General features: G+C 45.8%; 1 long non-coding RNA gene across 1 annotated transcript in view; it reads left to right on the top strand.

Moving 5' to 3' along the window:
* LOC129051932 (uncharacterized) overlaps positions 1-9,440 on the top strand; it is a 34,930-nt gene that overhangs the window by 7,020 nt on the left and 18,470 nt on the right. The gene's annotated exons all lie outside the window — the stretch shown is intronic.

Below are 9,440 nucleotides of genomic sequence, written 5' to 3'. Positions count from 1 at the left end.
AAGCTGATAAACAACTTTGGCAAAGTCTCAGAATGCAAAATCAATGTGCAAAAATTACTAGCATTCCTGTACACAAACAACAGTCATGCCGAGAGCCAAATCATGAACGAACTCACATTCACAATTGCCACAAAAAGAATAAAATATCTAGGAATACACCTAACTAGGGAGGTGAAAGATCTCTAGGAGAACTACAAACTGCTGCTCAAAGAAATCAGAAATGACACAAACAAATTAAAACACATTCCATGCTTATGAATAGAAAGAATCAATATCATTAAAATGTCCATACTGCCCAAAGCAATTTATATATTCAATGCTATTCCCAATAAACAACCACTGACATTCTCATAGAATTTAAAAGAATTATTTCAAAATTTATATGAAACCAAAAAAAGCCTGAATAGCCAAGGCAATCCTAAGCAAAAATAACAAAGCTGGAGGCATCACGCTGCTCAACTTTCAGCTATACTACAGGGCTACAGCAAACAGCATGGTACTAGTACAAGAACAGAAACATAGATCAATGGAACAGAATAGACGGCCAGAAATCAAGCTGCACATCTACAACCATCTGACCTTTGACAAAGCTGACAAAAGGAAGCAATGGGGAAAGAATTTGCAATAAATTGTGCTGGGAGAACTGGCTAGTCATATGCAGGAAATTGAACCTGGACCCCTTCCTTACACCATACACAAAAAATAACTCAGGATGGATTAAAGACTTAAACATAAAACCCAAACTATAAAAACTCTGAAAGACAACCTAGGCAGTACCATTCAGGACACAGGCGCAGGCAAAGACTTCATGGCAAAGATGCCAAACCAATCGCAACAAAAGCAAAAGTTAACAAATGGGATCTAATTAAGTTAAAGAGCTTCTGGCTGGGTGTGGTGGCCCAAGCCTGTAATCCCAGCACTTTGGGAAGCTGAGGGAGGCAGATGACCTGAGGTCAGGAGTTCAAGACCACCCTGGCCAACATGGTGAAATCTCGTCTCTAATAACAATAAAAAATTAGCCAGGTGTGGTGGCATAGGCCTGTAATCCCAGCTACTCAGGAGGCTGAGGGAGGAGAATCGCTAGAACCCGGGAGGCAAAGGTTGCAGTGAGCCGAGATTGTACCACTGCACTCCAGCCTGGGAGACAGAGTGTCTGTCTCCAATAAATAAATAAATGAAGAGCATCTACTGGACGAGTGGAAGATTATGTTTTATAAACAAAACCATCTTTGAAATTACTGGCTGATTCCTCTTTAAAAAGTACAAATAGGTCTTTTTTTTTTTTTTTTTTTTTTGGTGACGGAGTCTGGCTCCGTTGCCCAGGCTGGAGTGCAGTGGCGCCGTCTCAGCCCACTGCAAGCTCCGCCTCCTGGGTTCACGCCATTCTCCTGCCTCAGCCTCCAGAGTAGCTGGGACTACAGGCACCCACTGCCACCACGCCCGGCTAATTTTTTGTATTTTTAGTAGAGATGGGGTTTCACCATGTTAGCCACGATGGTCTCGATCTCCTGACCTTGTGATCCGCCCACCTCGGCCTCTCAAAGTGCTGGGATTACAGGCATGAGCCACCGCGCCTGGCCACAAATAGGTGTTTTTAAAAACTTTTAAGTTCTAAGGTACAAGTGCAGGTTTGTTACATAGGTAAACTTGTGTTGTGAGGGTTGTATAGATTATTTAATAACCCAGGTGTTAAGCTTAGTACCATTATTTCTCCTGATCCTCTTTCTCTTCCCACCTTCCACTTTTTGAAGGACACCGGTGTGTCATTCCCCTCACTGTGTCTGTGTGTTCTCATTCTTTACCTCTCACTCATAAGTGAGAACAAGTATTTGGTTTTCTGTTCCTGTGTTAGTTTGCTAAGGATAATGGCCTCCAGCTCCATCCAGATCTCTGCAAAGGGCACGATCTCATTTTTCTTATGACTCCATAGTATTTCATGGTATATATGTACCACATTTTTCTTTGTCCAGTGTATCAATGATGGAAATTTAGGTTGAGTCCATGTGTTTGCTGTGGTGGATGGTGCTGCAGTGAACATACATGTGCATGTGTTACTTATAACAGAATAATTTATATTCCTGTGGGTATATATCCAGTAATAGGATTGCTCATCACACTAGGCCGGGCATGGAAGTTCACACCTGTAATCCCCACACTTTAGGAGGCCGAGGCAGGCAGATCACCTGAGGTCAGGAATTTGAGACCAGCCTGGCCAATGAGGCGAAACCCTGTCTCTACTAAAAATACAAAAATTAGCCGGGTGTGGTGGCTCAGGGGTCTGAGGCAGGAGAATCGCTTAAACCCGGGAGGTGGAGGTTGTAGTGAGCTGAGATCGTGCGATTGCACTCCAGGTTGGGCAACAAGAGCAAAACTCTGTCTCAGAAAAAAAAAAAAAAAAAACAACAGTGTCTTCAACAATGGCTAAAGTAATTTACACTCCCACCAACAGTATATAAACATTTCTTTTTCTCCACAACCTCGCCAGCATCTGTTATTTCTTTAACTTATTAAAAACAGCCTTTCTAACAGGCATGAGATGGTATCTCATTGTGGTTTTGATTTGCATTTATTTAATAATCAGTGGTGTTGAGCTTATTTTCATATGATTGTTGATACACGTCTGTCTGTTCACGTCCTTCCCCCACTCTTTTTTTTTGTTTTTGAGAGGCAGTCTTGCTCTGTTACCCAGGCTGGATCCCAGCTCACTGCAACCTCCGCCTCCTGGGTTCAAGGAATTCTCTTGCCTCAGCCTCCCTAGTAGCTGGGATTACAGGTGTCCACCACCATGAGATGGAGTTTCGCTCTTGCTGCCCAGGCTGGAGTGCAATGGTGCACTCTTGGCTTACCACAACCTCTGCCTCCTGGGTTCAAGCGATTCTCCTGCCTCAGCCTCTAGAGTAGCTGGGATTAAACACATGCACCACCACGCCCAGCTAATTGTATTTTTAGTAGAGACAGGGTTTCTCCATGTTGGTCAGGCTGGTCTCCAACTCCCAACCTCAGGTGGTCCGCCCGCCTTGGCCTCCCAAAGTGCCGAGATTACAGGAGTGAGCCACTGTGCCCAGCGATATTTTGTATTTTTAATAGAGATGGGGTTTTACCATGTTGGCTAGGCTGATCTTGAACTCCTGACCTCAAGTGATCTACCCGCCTTGGCCTCCCAAAGTGCTGGAATTACAGGCATGAGTCACTGAGCCTGGCCCTATTTCATCCACTTTTTTATGGAGTTGTTTTTCTTTTCTTTTCTTTTTTTGAGATGGAGTCTCACTCTTTCACACAGGCTGGAGTGTAGTGGCACAAACTTGGCTCACTGCAACCTCCGCCTCCTGGGTTCAAGCGATTCTCCTGCCTCAGCCTCCCCAGTAGCTGGGATTATAGGCATATGCCACCACGGCCGGCTAATTTTTGCACTTTTAGTAGAGACAGGGTTTCGCCATGTTGGCCAGGCTGGTCTTGAACTCCTGACCTCAAGTGATCCAATCGTCTCGACCTCCCAAAGTGCTAGAATTACAGGCATGAGCCACCACACACAGCCGGGGTTGTTGTTTTTCTATTGTAAATTTGTTTTAAGTTCTTATAGATGCTAGACATTAGACCTTCGACGGATGCATAGTTTGCAAAAATTTTCTCCCATGCTGTATGTTATCTGTTCACTGTTGATAGTTTCTTTTGCTGTGCAGAAGCTCTTTAATTTTTTTTTTTTTTTGAGATGGAGTCTCGCCAAGATCGCGCCACTGCACTCCAGCCTGGGCGACAGAAAGAGACTCAGTCTCAAAAAAAAATTAAAGACTACGTAAGAGACATTACAACATTTTTCAAACATTACCTTCAAATAAAGTGTTCTTCTCACATAATTATACAGATTCAAAATATAAGTAGATTGTGAATTTAAGATTATTTTCCTGACTATTCTCCTGCCTAGACAGAATAATCATCGAAAACCATGGAAAGAGTATGTCATAAACGAAGTAGTAGCAACACAGATGAAAAACACATAGATATTTCTATAGATGACATACGGCTAATTCATATATAAATTAAGCATCACATTGTCTAAAATTGTACAGAGTTGAAAATTATCATTCAGTTCATAACATCAAGCTTTGAAAGCAAAAATACAATTAACTGATCTAAAAAAAATACTCCCTCAAAAAGAAACACTAATGTAGAAATAAAAATAAGAGAGATTTTATTTTATTTATTTATTTTTTTGAGACGGAGTCTCGCTCTTGTAACCCATACTGGAGTGCAGTGGCGTGATCTTGGCTCACTGCAACCTCAGCCTACCGAGTTCAAGCGATTCTCCTGCCTTAGCCTCCCGAGTAGCTGGGATTACAGGCACCCACAACCAAGCCTGGCTAATTTTTGTATTTTTCTTTTAGTAGAGACGGAGTTTCACCATGTTGGCCAGACTGGTCTCCTGACCTCAGGTGATCCACCCACCTTGGCCACCCAAAGTGCTGGGATTACAGGGGTGACCCACCGCGCCCGGCCAAGAGAGATTTTAACGCATAATATGCTGAATACAACATAGATATTAAAAATAATTATTTAGACATCTACAGTTTTTAGCTGTGGGTACTCTTGCAGAGCAGGCATTCTGAATCATTGGCATTCAACGAATGGCAGCAAAATTTCACAGAAAAATGCATTACAATCAATAATAGGCTCTAATGAGAAAATTTAATAAATACGAAAAGGACGGCAGAAAAATTTCTTTGTGGCCGGGCGCGGTGGCTCACGCCTGTAATCCCAGCACTTTCGGAGGCCGAGGCGGGCGGACCATCTGAGGACAGGAGTTCAAGACCAGCCTGGCCAACATAGTGAAACCCCGTCTCTACTAAAAATAAAAAAAATTAGCCGGGCATGGTGGCGGGTGCCTGTAATCCCAGATATTCGGGAGGCTGAGGCTCGAGAATCGCTTGAGCCCAGGAGGCGGAGGTTGCAGTGAGCCGAGATCATGCCACTGCACTCCAGCCTGGCGACAAGAGCGAGACTGCGTCTCACAAAAAAATTATAATAATCAGAAAAGACTTAAGACCCCACGGGCAGCAGCCCCTCCAACGCACACACCGAGTGGGGATTCTGCCCTGATGACCCGCCTGTCATCTCTGAACAACCTGGGAAATACTCGGGACTGCGGGTGCAGAGCTGCCCAGAGAGCCCAGGACTGGCGCCGCGCAGAAACGGGCGGGACGCTGGGGTCCTGGCTGCGAGTCCAGCCGCCATCTTGCGGCCAGAGTGGCCTGGGGCAGAGCTGTGCCAGCGGGGACCCAGGTCGACAACCCAGGAGCAGACTGTGGGGAGGCCGGTCCAGCCGGTTTCACAGGCCGCTCTCCCATCTCGGGATGCTCAACCCTGCACACCCACTGGCTGTGACAAAGTCACCTGGGGCTCCCGAGGTGGAAGACACAGAACAGCAGAAACCGGCAACTCAAGCTCTGGCAGGAGCCAGAGACAAAGGGCCCGCCAAATGCCGGAAGCCTCCTCTCCAACTCCGCGCCTGATTGGGCAGTTCCCGCGCCAGCACCACTGATTGGATAAAGCTTCAGGATCCACCTCCCAGCCCCACTTTCCCCAGCATTAGTGCATTTTATGGGCAGGGAAACAGGCTCAAGTAGGCAGGGTCACCTGCCCAGGGAATTACAGCTAATTAAGAAGTGAGCTGAGGCTTGAAATGCAGTTGCTTTTTCCCTTACCTGCGTCTGCTTGTATAATGCATCTTAGTAGCTAAAGGGTAAAAAGAAAATTTGGACACTTTTTAACAACTTTTTAATCATTTTGATAATGCAGGAAAAACCCTTATCCCATCCCTGAGCCCCTCTCTCACCATGCTGTACCACACTGCTGACCACATCGTGGGATGGCCATTAGGAATTGGTGGGGGGCGGGGAGGGGGCAGAGGGGTCTAGGAATGGGTAAGCTTAAATTATGTTGGCCAAATGTTCTCATCTTAGAAAGGCTCCTCAAGCATTTTGTGTGAAGCAGCTATCCTTGTGGTAATTGTGCCCTGACTGCGCTGCATCTCAGTCTGACTTCTCCTTTTGAAAATCACTGGATTACTTTCATTAACGGGTGTGTTTCATTTTCTTTTTTTTTTTTTTTATTGAAACATTTATTAACTTTAAAAAATTTAGTATCTGTTTTTAATGTAATAAGTGCAGTTTTGCTAAAGTGATGTTAACATACATCATAGTGAAATGTCTTTTTTTTTCCATTTTTTTATTATTATTATACTTTAAGTTTTAGGGTACATGTGCACAATGTGCAGGTTAGTTACATATGTATACATGTGCCATCATTTTCTATTTGAAAATGGCTAGGCCAGGCGCTGTGGCTCACACCTGTAATCCCAGCACTTTGGGAGGCCGAGGCGGGCGGATCACCTGAGGTCAGGAGTTCGAGACCAGCTTCAACATGGAGAAACCCCGTCTCTACTAAAAATACAATTAGCCAGGCGTGGTGGTGCATGCCTGTAATCCCAGCTACTCGGGAGGCTGAGGCAGGAGAATTGCTTGAACCTGGGAGGCGGAGGTTGCAGTGAGCCGAGATCGTGCCATTGCACTCCAGCCTGGGCAATAAGAGTGAAAATCCGTCTCAAAAAAAAAAGAAAAAAGAAAAAAAAGAAAATGGCCAACGGTTCTCTGTAGGTGTCCTGATTTGATTTGCTAGTTTAGACCCTGGAGGTGTAGGGGTCAGAAAACACTTGAGCCACATCAGAACACCTTCTTTTCAACTGGAGGATATATAGGAATTCTATTTTTTTTTTTTTTTTTTAGACGGAGTCTTGCTCAGTTGCCCAGGCTGGAGTGCAGTGGCAGGATCTCAGCTCACTGCAACCTCCGCCTCCCGAGTTCACGCCATTCTCCTGCCTCAGCCTCACGAGTAGCTAGGACTACAGACGCCCGCCACGATGCCCGGCTAATTTTTTTTTTTGTATTTTTAGTAGAGACGGGGTTTCACCATGTTAGCCAGGATCTCCTGACCTCGTGATCCACCTGCCTCGGCCTCCCAAAGTGCTGGGATTACAGGAGTGAGCCACCGCGCCCGGCCAGGAATTCTTTAATAACATCTAAGAGTTTTCTCAATACCCATTATATTTAACAGTGATAGCTTGGAGGGTAGGGAGGGGACACAGATGACACAACCTTATTAGTACAATTTTGTTATAAGTTTTTGTGTTTTGTTTTTGGAGACAAGGTCTCACTCTGGTGAGACCAAAGTGTTTGGATAACAGGTGTGAGCCATCAAGCCCAGGCAAAAAAAAAAAATTTTTTTTTTGATACAGAGTCTTACTGTATTGCTCCAGTTGCTCAGGCTGGAGTGCAGTGGCACAATCATAGCTCATTATTTGGTTGTAACAGTTCTTTAAAAAATATTTTTGAGGGCCGGGTGCAGTGGCTCACACCTGTAATCCCAACGCTTTGGGAGGCCGAGGCGGGTGGATCACCTGAGGTCAGGAGTTCAAGACCACCCTGGGCAACATGGTGAAACACCACCTCTACTACAAATACAAAAAATAGCTGGGCGTGGTGGCACATTCTTGTAAACCCAGCTACTCAGGAGGCTGAGGCAGAACAATCGCTTGAAACTGGAAGGCGGAGGTTGCAGTGAGCCCAGATCATGCCATTGCACTCCAGCCTGGGCAACAAGGGAAAAAACTTCGTCTCAAAAAAAATAAAAATTTTAAAAAATATATTTTTGAGGCCGGGCACGGTGGCTCACGCCTGTAATCCCAGCACTTTGGGAGGCCAAGGTGGGCGGATCATGAGGTCAGGAGTTTGAGACCAGCCTGGCCAACATAGTGAAACCCCATCTCTACTAAAAATACAAAAATTAGCTGGGCATGGTGGCAGACACCTGTAGTCCCAGCTACTTGGGAGGCTGAGACAGGAGAATCGCTTGAACCTGGGAGGCAGAGGTTGTGGTGAGCCGAGATCGTGCAACTGCACTCTAGCCTGAGCAACAGAGTGAGACTCTGTATCAAAAAAAAAAAATTTTTTTTTGGCCTGGGCTTGATGGCTCACACCTGTTATCCAATCACTTTGGGAGGCAGGCGAAGGTGAAATGATCACTTAAGCCCAGGAGTTTAAGACCAGTCTGGGCAACATTTTAAGCCTCAGTCTCTACAAAAAAATTTTAAAATTGGCCAGGTGTGGTGTTGCATGCCTATAGTCCCAGCTACTTGAGAGGCTGAGGTGGAAAAATCACTTGAGTCTAAGAGTTTGAGGGTGCAGTAACCCATGATTCAGCCACTGCACTCCAGCCTGGGTGACAGAGTGAGACCTCTGTGTGTGTGTATGTGTTATATAATTTATTATAAAAAATAATATGTATGTTAAAAAAATTTCAAGCACAGAAAAAAGTGAAAGACCATGGGGGTGGGGGACTGTGAAGAAAGTTGAGTGTGGGCTGGGCGTGGTGGCTCACACCTGTAATTCCAGCACTTTGGGAGGCCGAGGTGGGCGGGAAGCGCCTGATGTCAGGAGTTCGAGACCACCCTGGCCAACATGGTGAAACCTTGTCTCTACTAAAAATACAAAAATTAGCTGGGCGTGGTGGTGGGCACCTGTAATCTCAGCTACTCGGGAGGCTGAGGCAGGAGAATCGCTTGAAACCGGGAGTCGGAGGTTGCAGTGAGCCGAGATCACAACACTGCATGCCAACCTGGGCGACAAGAGTGAAACTCTGTCTCAAAAAAAAAAAAAAAAAAGAAAGGTGGCTTCTGCAACTCAGTGAGACTTGGTTTTCTATTTTGAAAACTGCCCATCCACACAGGAACCATAACCTAGCTCATGCCAATTCTCTCTGTTTTTTTTTTTTTTTTTTTTTTGAGACAGGGTCTGATTGTGTAGCCCAGGCTGGAGTGCAGTGGCACAGTCTCGGCTCACTGCAACCTCTGCCTCCTGGGTTCAAGCGATTCTCCCACCTCAGCCTCCCAAGTAGCTGGGACTATAGGTGCCCACCATCATGACTGGCTATTTTTTGTATTTTATGGTAGAGACGTGGTTTCACCATGTTGGCCAGTCTGGTCTTGAACTCCTGAGCTCAAGTTATCTGCCTGCCTCACCCTCCCATAGTGCTGGGATTACAGGCGTGAACCACCGCTCCCAGCCACATGCCAATTCTCACACTAAGCCTGCTGACATACCACTATTTACCCATTTTTAAAGAAAAGTTGAGGCTGGGCACAGTGGCTCATGCCTATAATCCCAGCACTTTCGTAGGCCTAGGTGGGCATATCACCTGAGGTCAGGAGTTTGAGACCAGCCTGGCCAACATGGTGAAACCCTGTCTCTACTAAAAATACAAAATTAGCCGTGCGTGGTGGCACGTGCCCTTAACCCCAGCTACTCGGGAGGCTGAGGCAGGAGAATCACTTAAACCCAGGAGGTGGAGGTTGCAGTGAGCCGAGATCATGCCACTGCACTCCAGCCTGG

The sequence above is a fragment of the Pongo abelii genome, chromosome 20 (assembly GCF_028885655.2).
Source record: "Pongo abelii isolate AG06213 chromosome 20, NHGRI_mPonAbe1-v2.0_pri, whole genome shotgun sequence".
Taxonomy (NCBI): domain Eukaryota; kingdom Metazoa; phylum Chordata; class Mammalia; order Primates; family Hominidae; genus Pongo; species Pongo abelii.
The sequence above is the reverse complement of the archived record's forward strand: the minus strand, read 5'-3'. Positions and strand labels throughout refer to the sequence as shown.